The 13,524-nt window shown below is 29.4% G+C and overlaps 1 pseudogene; it reads right to left on the bottom strand.

Annotated features, from left to right (window-relative positions):
* Positions 1 to 6,768: 6,768 nt before the first annotated feature.
* On the bottom strand, positions 6,769 to 10,300 carry LOC107901966 (IQ domain-containing protein IQM2-like; annotated as a pseudogene).
* Between the last annotated feature and the right edge of the window lie 3,224 nt (positions 10,301 to 13,524).

A 13,524-nucleotide genomic window follows, 5' to 3' on the forward strand; every position in this document is an offset into this window, starting at 1 on the left:
CATAACATCAACCATGATTACAAGTTAGTGCATTTAAACATAGCACTTTCGAAATCAACTTCATGATAAACCATTTCGTAAGAATTTACATACTTTGCTTTATACCACCTTTTCATGTACATAAGCGTATAACCCATTGAACACTTACCGTTTCAATGTATTTCATTAAGGCTAGGCATGATATAATCCACTCATAAGCTTGGCACAAGCCTAAGCACATCAACAACACATGTCAGTTCATTTAAACATAATTCGTATGAATTTAACATGAATAGCCTTCATACATGGGCATGATTCAATTGAATTTATCATCCATCATAACACAACATGTTTTTCCATGTAGCTCACCATTTCAAAGTCTTTCATACATACATGCCTTGGTTCATATAGAACACTTACCATATCCTTGTAAATTCATGCCCATTGAACCAATTAGAATACTGTTGGATACGTGAGATAGCTCACACAAAGTGTGCTAAACATATAACTGTAGTCTATCATTTCCTGTACATATATGCTCATGCGAATTGTGAAATGAGTATGCTCACACGAGCTGTGAAATGGGCTTGCTCACATGAGCTGTGAAATGGGCTTGCTCACATGAGCTGTGGGTCAGAACGTAGCTACGCGATGCTACTCCACAAGCTGTCGAGTATCTGCAACAAATGTCGAAACTCAGCCACTGATAGGACATTCAAGACCAGCACCCGAAACATGTAAACCCTAATGACATGTCATTTGTATCTTACGAATTCCTAAGCTTCAAATAGGGCTCGATAATCGTCATACGTCGTTGGATTTACGTCATTTCATGACATGATAATTTGTATAATAACATATATTTATTGATTCATCTTCAATAAAATCATACATTAAACAATCAATTTAATCAACCATTAGATGATAATAGTTCATACGAACTTACCTGGCTAAATTGCAGAAATGTCAAAGTATAGGGACATTTTGGTAATTTTCCATTCTCCTCAATTTTTCACTCGATCTTGTTCTAAATTAATAATTTCATTCAATTTATTAATTTTAAATTTATTAATTTAGAGAGTAAAAAAATTATTTTATGAAATTTATTCATTTTTAAAATTTTTACAAAATTTCGCCTAACATTTTACTTTTATTCAATTTAGTCCTTGAGCCTAAAATATGCAAATTAACCATTTTTATTGAAATTTCACACTAGAAAAATATTCATAGCCTCCATTTCAGCCCATTTTTGCAACAATTTCACACCAAGCCCTTGTATTTTTACAATTTCAACCATTTAATCCTTAATCGTTAAATTCATCAAAATCACTTAACAAGATATTTTTAAATACCAACTAACACTTAAAATTCAACATTTGAAATCTAAAATCACAAGGTTAAATAATGGAAAAATTAAAAATTCTTAACAGTTTCAAAATCAAAGGTACGGGCTAGTTGGACCTAGTTACAACGATATCAAAAACATCAAAATTACTAAAAACAGGTAAGAATTACTTACCATGCATGAGGAAACCACCATGGCTGAATCTAGCTTAGAGCTTCCATGGATATTCAGTTGAAAAAAAAAAGAGAAAAGAAGATGACAACCATTCATCCTTTACATTATGTTTTATTTAATTTAATTAATTTATCAAATTACCATTTTAACCTTAGTTAATAACTAAATAAAATATCAAATCCATGTCCATTTTAGTCCACTAACTCCTTAAATTTTTTTAATTACCATTTAATGCATTTTACCTTTATTCATAAATTCATTTAATCACTTAAATCAAATAGTGATCAAATTTTACATCCTTTACAATTTAGTCTTTTTTAATTAATTAACTATCGAAACGTTAAAATTTCTAACGAAACTTTAATACAAACTTAATGACACTCTTTAAATATTTAAAAAAATATTTATGGCTTGTTTTATAGAAATGAGGTCCCGATACCTCATTTTTTATAACCACTTGACTTTAGGGTCTTACCACTTGAACTTAATTAATCATTTTAATAGCATGAATTACCATATCAAAAACCTTTTAAAAATCATAATTGACTCATAAATATTAAATAATTCGTAAATATTAAATAATAATATTTACGAACCTACTCATCAGACTTATGGCCCCGAAATCACTATTTCCGACAGTACTGAAAAATGGGCTATTACAGTTATTAGCCCCTTTTTTCAAGAAACTAAGGTTACTACTACACTCTTCTTTCAATTTGGTTAAGAAAACATGAAGAAATTTTGGTGAAATAAACTTGAAAAACTCAACAATGAAAGAAAAAGACTTAGATGGAAATAAAGCAAAAGATGGATTGAAAGGGTTTTAGGTTTGATGTGAGAGACTAAATGATGGATGATGATATTTTCATCTTTTTCTTCATGCTTCCACACTCTTCCTCAAAAATATCACATGATTTTTAATTAAAATGGCTAAATTGCTACCTAGTCCTTTATCCTCTCATCTATACACTTTGGCCCAATTATTATCCATAAATATCTTGCCTCACTAATTACCATTTTTGACCTTTATTATCTTTACAATTTCCATGCATGAATCATATTTTATTTAGTAAAATTTCTTCCTAATCCTTCCTTGTTTTCCATCAAATCCTATGTTTCTAACTTAAATTTTTAATTTTCACTCTTTTTCCCCACTACTTTTCATTTTCCTACAATTTAGTCAGTACTCCAAGTGAACTTTTCTCATTTCAAAAACACCCTGAACCCTCTACTGGTTCCAACTAAATTCCACACTATCACACTGATATTTCCAATAAATTTATTTTCAAAAATTCTCTAATATTGTCGATCCGACATGCTACTATACCACCTACTGTACCTTGAGGATGTTACATACAATTTTGGTCTAAGGTTTATTGCTATAAATATCACAAACCGAGTCAATTTTTAAAATTTTAATTTTTCACTGTGCAAGAAAACCATTTTCAAACCGAATTTTTTTCCAACAGAATGGTTATTTGATTAGTTGGTTGGCATATGATTAGGTATATTAGTTTGGAATGTTTCAAGTTGAGCCAAGTCCATATTGAATTGGTTGGATTATAAATGATTGAATGACTTGTTTGGTATGGTTTTAGGTATGTTTTGGATAAATTAAATATGGTATTTTGAGGCATCTTTGAATGGTTGAAATGGAAAGTTTGAAATAGGTACTAAACATGTGTATTTTGCCAAAATAGGGACTTAGTGGTCTACTTCCAATATCGCGATACCATACCCTCGATATCGCAATATCGATCCTGTTTAATTTTGAAAACTTTGTAATTTGGTCCTCAAGTTGGGACGTTTACCTATTGTCTTCGAAATTGCAATACCAAGCCCTAGATATAGTGATACCCACCTGACATATTTTGAAGTTTTGCTACTATCTTTGAAATCGCGATACCTAGCCCCGAAGATTGTGATACCCTTTTGACACATTTTAAAATTTTTTAGTTTAGTCCTAATTCGACCCTGAGAATGGTACTAATCTTTTGTAAGCTCTAATAAGACCTGAATGATTTATTATTGTAATTTGATTATGATTTATGTTTAATTGCACATGTGAATGATTATTTCATTGTAAATTTATTGTAGTTGCTCCGGTTATAAATGTAGTGTCTTGAAGCTTGGACCTGGTAATTGGGTTGGGCAGGGGGTGTTACAGTTTCGACCTCCAGGGCTCATTTTCAATTAATATGCATAATAGATTTTATGCTTTCTTTATCACAATTCACATATGCGCATATTTAATTCCATAGTATCATATAGTTTCATATCAGTATCGTTTATCAGACTTACATTTTATAACCCCTATTAACCTGACTTAGACTTGGACTGATACACGGATCGTCCAACCAACACACCAACTAGCACCGAAGTGCATCATCAGATAAACCAAAATAGGGGAACTGGCACACGAAGTGCATCCTGGTGCATAAGCGCATAAACTTGTACACAATCCAAACCTATAGCATGCCAACTATATTCGACTCCGCCCGACTAGTTAATAGGTTACAAAGTTCAATTTCATTTTACGATTCAATACATATATCATTTCTAAACCACAATCATAATCACAATCCAAGTCATTATCAATACACATTATATCTTATGTCATATAACATATTTCCATTCAATTTCTATATCACACATCACATTCCAACTAATTCATGTTATTTTCATTTTATTCATTTTAGTACATTATCTCAAGTTACCCTTTCAATACCAACAAAACAATTCGTACCATCTTCATTTCACCTAAATGATCAATCATTCAATTAACATGCATATGCAAGCAAATATTTCAATCTTAAATCATAAAAGTACAAACTAGGATTTTGTGTCACTCGTCGATAACTTTCGCTTTTCTTTTCCCTCTTGATAGCTCAACATCGACGTTAGCTACGTACGATAACACAAAAAAATAAACAATATCAATTTCCACAAATTCACATTCAAACACAAAGTCAAGCATATTTTTCAATTTATCCCCTAAACCTAGGACAAACATAACTTCCAGTAAAAGCTTCCGATTAAAATTTAATTTCACATTTACTCATTAGGGAACATATACTTTCTATTCTTGTCTTAATTTTATAAATAAATTTCATTGTATTCAATTTGGTCTCTATTGTAACAAAGCTAATAATTGAGCTTGTTAAGCTTTACAATCCTTTTCATAATCTAGACTTAATTTCTATTAGTTTTAAGCATAAATCCTCAATTTCTCTACAATGGTAACTTATCAAAATCTTAGCAATTGAACAAATTAATACATGGGCTAGCTTAACAAAGCTCCCCTGATAAAAAAAAACTACAAAAATCAAAGAAAAATGGCTAGGGACTTACTTGTGTTGTTGTTCGAATATCATAAGGGTTTCAAAGCTTTCTTTTCTTTAGCTACAATGGTGGACGATGGCTTAATGAAGAAGATGAAGAAAATTCTTATCTTCTTCCACTATCAATTTACTTATATAGTAGGCTTATGGCTTGATTAATCTAGTTTAATTAGTTAGATATTAATTTATTATACTTTAATCATAAATTAATTAAGCCTAATGACATCCAACATCATCATCCACTATCCACCATTCAAAAATGGTTTATTAACCACTTAAGTCTTTTGGATAAGTACTACCTATGTTCTTAAGCCTTTTTCTAATTAAAATTCTATAGCGATTGAGTTTTTACAATTTAGTCCCTAAGCCTTAATTAACCATATTTTCAACTAAATTACTTAACCAAATTTCAATATATCAATACACTAACTCCAGAAATATCTCTATTTAGTACTTACGGACTCGGGTTGTGAAAATAAGGTTCCGAAACAGCATTTTTTGACACCACTAGAAACCAAATTGTTACAAAAAAACAAAAAAAAAAGCCATCACAAAAGCATCTCATTGCATCCCTAATTAAAGTTGGTATTTAATGGAAACGGGTTAATGTATAATTTAATCCTGAACTTTTTAACTTGTATATTATTGGTACTTAATTTTTTTTTTAGATCTAACTAGTACCTTAACTTGAAAACAGTTAATCAAGTTGTCATTTTATTTAGGTATTTGTCAAGTAGTCAATAAAAAGTTACATGTGTCTTAAAATTTTTTTAAAATAGTTTTAAAGGTTATTAAAAGTTTTTAGGATTTTTTTATTTTTCAATTTCACGCGTAATGAACTTGGATAAATGGATGTCCAGCTATAGATGAATTAGGACGATAGTTTGTCCAAATTCTTTTTAGACATACAATTTTAGTAATTTTACATTTTTTATAATTTCAAAAATAATAAATTTAAAAAATTCCATGTATTTTATAAAATTTTGGAGCTTTTCAAAATTTTTATTTTTATGATATTTTACGATTTTTTTACTTTTTATAGTTTTTTTATAAATTTTAATTATTAATTATTTTTACCTTTTTTATCAAATAATGATTGTATGTCTTAATTTGAAGCTGGCATGTGAAATTGTGTTATTGACTGCCAATGTCAAATCATAACAAATTTGACAGAGTTAACTAGGTATCTAAAAAAGTATTCTAATTGAAATCTTTAATCAAGTTGTATTTTTTTAGATACCTAATTAATTCTGTCAATTGTTTTTTATTTGACACTGACAGCCAATAACACAACACTATGTGAGTTTCAAATTAGTACATGTGCTAAGTATTATATGGAAATAAAAAAATCCAAAAATATTTAAAAATAAATAAATTTTTAAAAAAATATAAAAAATTGTTTTAAAATTATTTTAATAAAAAAATATAAAAATACTAAAAATAGACGGTAACATGGAGAAATAAAAAAACAAACAATCCTAAAAATTCTGTTTTTAAATCTTTTTTTAATTTTTAGGACATATGCTGCTATTTCATTAGTTGCGAATACAAAAGCTAACTAGAGAATATTAACTTAGACCAAAATTTTCAAATTCAAATATCAAAATGAATTAAAAAAAAATCACACGTAAAAGTAAAAATTGCCCAGTTTATACATTATTCCGCAAACCCTAGCACAAAATAGTTGGATAAAAAAAGAAAGTCCACGTGTTTTTAAATTTTAAATTGTCTACTTCGGAATAAATGCAGCTATATTTTCCCTCCAACGACGCTTCTAAACAAGTAATGCAAGTGGAGTTCCCTCCAACTTTGTTCCTCTTTTCCCTTAATTTTCCACCGATAAGGGAATACACTAGGTAAATGCTGTGAAAATCCTTAGAAGCTTATAACTGTAAACCTAATTTGCCAAAGAAAAAAAAAACAAACAGAGAGTAAATTCTTTTCCTTTTGTATTGAAAGGGCGTTAAACCCAGAATTCCTACAATTTGTAATGTCTTCTTCTGATACAAAATGAACCAATCAGAAAATCTGTACACAAGGATCTAGTATTGAAAAGAATTCATATATCATCTTTTTCTAATTCTATTCACTCTAAATTGAAACCGGGAATGTACTCGAGTCTGGCTATTGAATGTTTGTTACAACTGCTCCCCTTCATAATGGAGAGAGTTGTACATGGAACGTATACTTCTCTGTAATAAACTTCCCTTCTTGAGCACAGGTAAACTTAGGGTTCTCATTTCTTTACTTGCACCTGCTGGTGTGGAAACTTTTTGACTGAGGCTACTAGTAGACCCGGAAGAAAAGTACAATTTGAATAGCTTGCACTTCTTGGAGACAATTTCACATGCTCCAAAGCCTGGAATTGGAGTTCCAAAGGATAGTCCCTCAGATAACCAATCCGGGGCCCTGCTCCTGTAGTCCACTTGCATGACAACTGCTTCCCTAATTGATAGGACTTCATTCCTTTTCTAGAGTTAACTCTTTTAAGAATCGATTCGTCAGGAATGTCTTCTACCTCGTTATCTAAATTATGTTCATCGGTCTTTTCTTTTGGAACCACTGAATCCTGTTCCAAAGCAGTGACTTCCTCTTCCGTCTCATAACCATCTTTCAAAGGAGAATCCATCATATTATCATAGGAACTTGGCACAACAGCTCTATGGTCACCATTTGACATCTCAAACAATTCTGTTCTTTTCAGTATTTCAAGATTTGTCAAGGTTCTGCTAAGGTTGAGGAGTCTCCTTGACTTGGGGTGTTCTTGAGCTGCACTAGTTTCTTGTTCCCTTGAATCAACGACCTCTTTGATAGAGTCTCTGACACTGATCTCTTCGGGCTCTAAGCTAAAGTCCCCTTCAGATGAGTTGCATCTAAGATGGTTACTACTTTTTTTGCCAACCAAGGTTTCTTCCTCATCCACCGGAGTCATCTGAATGTAACAAGTGGCACTGTCAGCATTTCTTTTCGCTTTAGGGGAAAAAATGATACTTGAAGCATATAACATATATATATATATATTTTTACCTTGACATCTGTAAGATCCATGTTGTTCTCCCTTAGAAATGAAATGAAATCATTAAAATTTTGTTCTGTAGGTCGATAATGACCACTGTGAGGCCAAACTGCCTGTTGAACAGAGTAATAGTAAGTGTTGTCAAGAGAGTGGCATAACAAAAGGAGTACTGAAAAAACAAAAGTTATGAAAGATATTATCCATAGCTATACCTTAAGGACACCGCTATCAACAACTAATCTTCCAGCAGCAGTGGTAGCACCTCCAGCCAAGAAGCTAGAATGTTGAAATGTACCCTTCCTTTTAATGCCAACATACAAGATCTTTGATGTGCTAAGAACAAAAATCCACTTAGCATTGCCAGTTTCTTCAATAGTAAGGAGAAGCTTCCCTGTTTGCTTATATATAAACTTCCCATCTACCACGATAACTTCATAGGGCTTCCTTTCCATCTGTAAGGAGGATAATTGTTTCAGTGAAGGTTTGAACATAAACCCAGATAAAATTTGATGAACAAAAGAAATAAAGACCCACCGGACCAAGATATTTGATGCACTGCTGTTGAAGCTTGGATCTAGGACATTTCTCTATATTTACTTCTCTCCCTTCTCCAATGTCCAGCCTGTACTTTAGAAACAAGTATATCCATTTTCAGTTTCACTTTGTAGAAAAAGTATTAGTAATGAACCAAAACACTAGGTTAAAGAAAATTACCAGTAAAAGAAGGGCTCATGACTCTGAGAATGGAGCCATTGATTATAATAGAAGTGTAAATTGTGTCCATAGCGATGCCTTGGATCAATCTGAATAACACATGAAACAAGAATTAGTAATACTAATAAATAATAAAGAACTGCTGTAAACTAAATTCATTTTTATTGCAAGTGACTTACTGCCTCAAGCCAGTGTTGCAAAGCAAGCTTTTGAGCTTTACCGTTCTTCGAAAAACCTTTTCCAACCTTGGCAGCTCTAGTTCTTGCCCTTGACCAACGTGAAATTGCAGTCTCATCTTTATCTATATCAAAGAATGAGACGGAACTCCTCTCGAGTTCAGCATAATCTAAGAGCTTCCACCACCTACATTACAACAAATAATTGCATTAGAAAAAAACAAAAAAGTTTTCCATAGACAGGTAATATAGAACATACAAATATAATACACACCAGCTCTGCTCAACAAGAACCGCACAATCTGCTAGCTTTCTCCTTGTTCGAAAGCTCTTATATACCTTCTGTAATCTTATTGCTGCCTCGTGTTGTGGATTGTTGGGATCTAAAACGGGTGATGGTTTTGGAGTCTCTATTAAACCATCTGGTTTTGGGGATTGAATATTCATTCGTTGGCTATTTAAACTGACAGCTTGAATGAGCAAATTCTCAGCTTTATCCAATGAAGGAGACTTAAATGAAAGCATTCTCCCGAAATCTCTCCCTTTAAAGCTAACAGACCCCTCCAGTATCATCTTTCCGGAACCTACAGATCTAAATATCATTGGCTCGGAATCTAAACTTTTGAAACTGGTGGATCTAACTGGTGTTTTGACTTCATCATCACCGAAACTAATGGACTTCACCGTGATGGATTCTAAGCCATTCTCCACATCACTGCATGTAGCAAATGGGCAGGAAAAAGAAACACCCATCCCACAACAAAGCACACTGATTTCTCTGAAACAAAAATCAACTCAGTTAGGCGTTTTAAATGGTAAATATATCAAATTTATTGATGTTACAACAAACAAGATACATCATGATTCATGTTATACACAAAATGGTTAACCATTTTCACAAACAACACCACTTGTTGAACGTATAACCCCCCCAAGCAAAAAATAAATAAAAGCTTGTTAACTTGAAAATCTACCATCTTATTAGAATCAAATGCAGATCTTTTCTCTTCTTCACATTGTCTGATGAATGAAAATAAAGGGGAAAAAAAGAAGAAGCGCATTTCATTAAGTCAAAAGCAAATAAAGAAACCCTTATCGACATCCTAGAACAAGGATTCTGGATCTGCCAAGACCATTAAAAAACAGCAATATTCTCAGAACCCCGCTTGAGAAACCAAAAAAAAACACATTTCTAAAAAACATATGACTGAAAAATAACAAATTAATGGAACCCATTGCATCAAAACAAAAACAAAAGGAGAAACCAGCACTGGGCAAGTAAACAGTAGAGAACAAAGAGAATATTACCTTAAAAATGAAAAGCAAACAAATGGGCTAAAAAGAACAGGAAAGAAGCGGATTGTTGAGAATTTTCTCAGTTGTTTGTTGGATTTTGGTTTCAGATTGCTTTCTCTCTATCTCTCAGGAATACAAACTCTTTCAAGTCTCAAAGCAAAAATCAAACTACAAATACTAACTTCGACCTCGGATTATATTTATATGTGACGACCACTTAGAAATTCAAAGACTCAAAACAGTGTTGCCTTTGTTCTTTTTTGTTTGTTTTTTTTCTACCACGTGGTTGCAGGCCTCCTTTCCTTTCTTTCAACTTATTTTTTGGTTAGTACTATTTTTCCTTTTGATTCCATTTTGGTACATTTTAGAGCAAACATTTTGTACTTTGTTTGAAAACATAGAAACAAAAAAAACAAAAAAAGAAATTGACATCTTCAAAAGTAGAACATATTTTTAGTCTATATATTCAAATTTCATTTGAATGAAACTTTTTTTTTCAGGTTGATTAGCAATTTCCTTGTTTTATAATTTTATGGAACTAAGTACAAACAGAGTTATTTCCTCCCTATTTGTAAAACATATTGATTTATCTATTTCAGTTTTGTTTTCAGAATTGTTCATCAATTTAGATTAAATTTTAATAAAAAAATAAACTCTCATTAGACGTTTAAGAAAATTTTTTTTTTTTTGAAGGTTAATTTTTATATTATATTAAAAATTAACTTTGTATATTTCAAATATGATGTTTGTATTATGACTCGGTAAAAAAATATTATTTATATTTGTTAATAAAGAAAAAATATTTTTAATTAGCATAAAATTTAAATTAAATTGAGTTTAAAAGAGTGAAATGTGACGTAGTCAAAGTTTAGTGGTGGAAATTGGAAAACACAAACGCCAGCGCTGATGCGACTCATTACTTCAGGTCACGCATTTCATTACATACTAATATTATTGGAACTTGTAAAAAACGTAGCTTCATTCCCAAGTCTTTAGCTTCTAAACTAAACATCATTCTAAAAGACTTTTCTTTTTTATTCTTTTATAACTATTTGAACTTGTAATAAACGTAGCTTCATTCCCAAGTTTTTAGCTTAAATTTAAACCTTCTTCCAAAAGACTATTTTATTTATTTTATATTTATAACCGCAAAAAAATTATTATTTCAAGTTAAAAGAACAGTAGTTAAAATCTCTTATTCTCATTTCAAGAGTTTAGTTTTTGTATGTGTGCAACGATAATTCGAACTAAATTAGTCTCAAAGAAGTACCCGAAGTTCTACAACTAATCCACTAAGACAAATGAGCTCCAGCTATCGCTAAGATATCTTATTGTTAAGCATTGTTTCTTTCTGTTAAAAAAAACTAAAATTTTGTTGTCAACAATATAAGAAAGCACTGGTTAAACTCTCAAATATCAAAGCTTAAATCTTGATATTATCATTTCTTTCTTAACATGTAATATGTACCAAAAAAAATTAAAAGTTAAAAGCAAATTTAATGTTAACAGATATTAACTAAAATAGTATATACAAAAATTAAAATTAGTGATTTTTAAATTTAATATGTTAGATATAAATTAATTAATTAATCCTTAATTAACATGCATACGGACAAAGCTAACCCACTTATTAAAATAAAAGCTAAAATGGGGTGAAGCTTCCATACAATTTTCAGGTAAGAGCTAGTTTTGAATGTTTGGTCATCGGTTAACAACAAAGCAAAACCAACACTTGTATTAAAAGCATGCTTGTCGTTTTATTCCAATCTGATGCAAGAAAATCTGTATAATAAAATAAAATAAAATGTTGAAAAACTTTAAAAGAGAACCCTAACAATATTCAAAAAGAGGCAAAAGTTCTTTTTTCGTAAATTGTTCCAATAAAACAAATCCCACTTCAACTTATGAAGAAATAAATGAATGAATTTAAGGATATCTGTTTCCTACCGTATAAAAGATTTATAAAAAAACCAAAAATAATATTATAATATTATACTACTTCATCATTAATTAAAAAATAGTATATTTTTCTCTGTACTATTATTATTCAAGTATGATTCAATATTGTCTCTTCAAATAATCATTATTTTAATACTCTGCTCTTTTTTATATATTTCTAATTTATTATTGTTAACCATCTCCATCTTTTTACCGATAATTTTTCTTAGATGTTACTTGATTGAAGATATATAACTATTGAATGTTATTTATAAAGTTAAAGTTAAAGTTAATTTTTAATTGGTATATAACTCTAATACTAATTAAATGATAATTAATATGTTTAAAATTTAATTAATAACTCTATTTTACATAAATAAAATTAGCATAACTCTTTTTAAAAATAAAAAGTCATTTTTATAATAATTTCAAATTTATTATAATTAGTTTTAATTAATAATTTTAAATTGAATTAAATTATAATTATCACAACTTTTTCTTATATATCATGCTTAGAGTTTTATTCAAATAATAATTTTATTTTAAAATTAGCAAAACTTTATTTACATCAAACTTTTTTTAACTATTAGTTGTAAATTAAATTATACTTATTTTTAATTGTATAATTATCAAATTTTTATTAAATTATAATTATTTTTAAATATATAATTATCACAACTTCTATTTTATGTCAACTTTTTAATTAATAATTCTAAATTAAATATTATAATTATTTTTAAATATCAATTTAGTAATATGATGAGAATAAAGAGTATTTTTATATGTTCAAAAAGAATTTCAAATTCGTACTTTTATATATACATTATAGATAAAAAAAATTAAAACAAAATAGATTTTAAAGGTATTGTTTAATTTTAAAAGAGTTTTTCCTATAATGAAACAATAAAAAAGCGACAAATAAATTGGTTTTGAGCTTAAATTTGTAATATAACAATGACATTTATATAATATATCATATATATTATCTAAAGTAATATTTTGAAGCAATTTAGGAAACAATATTAGATGGAGTAGTTTATTGTTGAATAAGTGACATAGTTTTTTTTGTTGATACCTCAGCAGTCATAATACTAAGATAACGTTGGTAATTATTTAGTATCTGGTGCAAATTTTAAACTTCACATGTAATATTTATTTATTTTTAAATTTTTTAAATATAATTTAATAATATATAGCAAAATCTTAATTAAGTGGAATTAAATTTTTTGTATATTAAAATTTTATGTAAATTGTAAAACACTTTTTATTATTACGTTTTTGAAATGCAACCATAATATGTTTGAAAATCAAATGGGTTAATTTTCAGGGTTTGCGAGGGTAAAATACAAAGTTTATTATAATAAAATTATAATAAAATTCATTGTGTTCATATTGTAGTAAACATGTAATTGTTCTCTATGTATTTGAACGATAAATATATAAATTTCATATTTCACTGATATGTCTTTTATATTTTTGTCTTTCATATTTTGCATGCATAGCGAAATTGTGACAATCAAATATTAGCTCATTGATTGTCTAAGT

This window comes from Gossypium hirsutum, chromosome D06 (assembly GCF_007990345.1).
Source record: "Gossypium hirsutum isolate 1008001.06 chromosome D06, Gossypium_hirsutum_v2.1, whole genome shotgun sequence".
Lineage (NCBI taxonomy): Eukaryota > Viridiplantae > Streptophyta > Magnoliopsida > Malvales > Malvaceae > Gossypium > Gossypium hirsutum.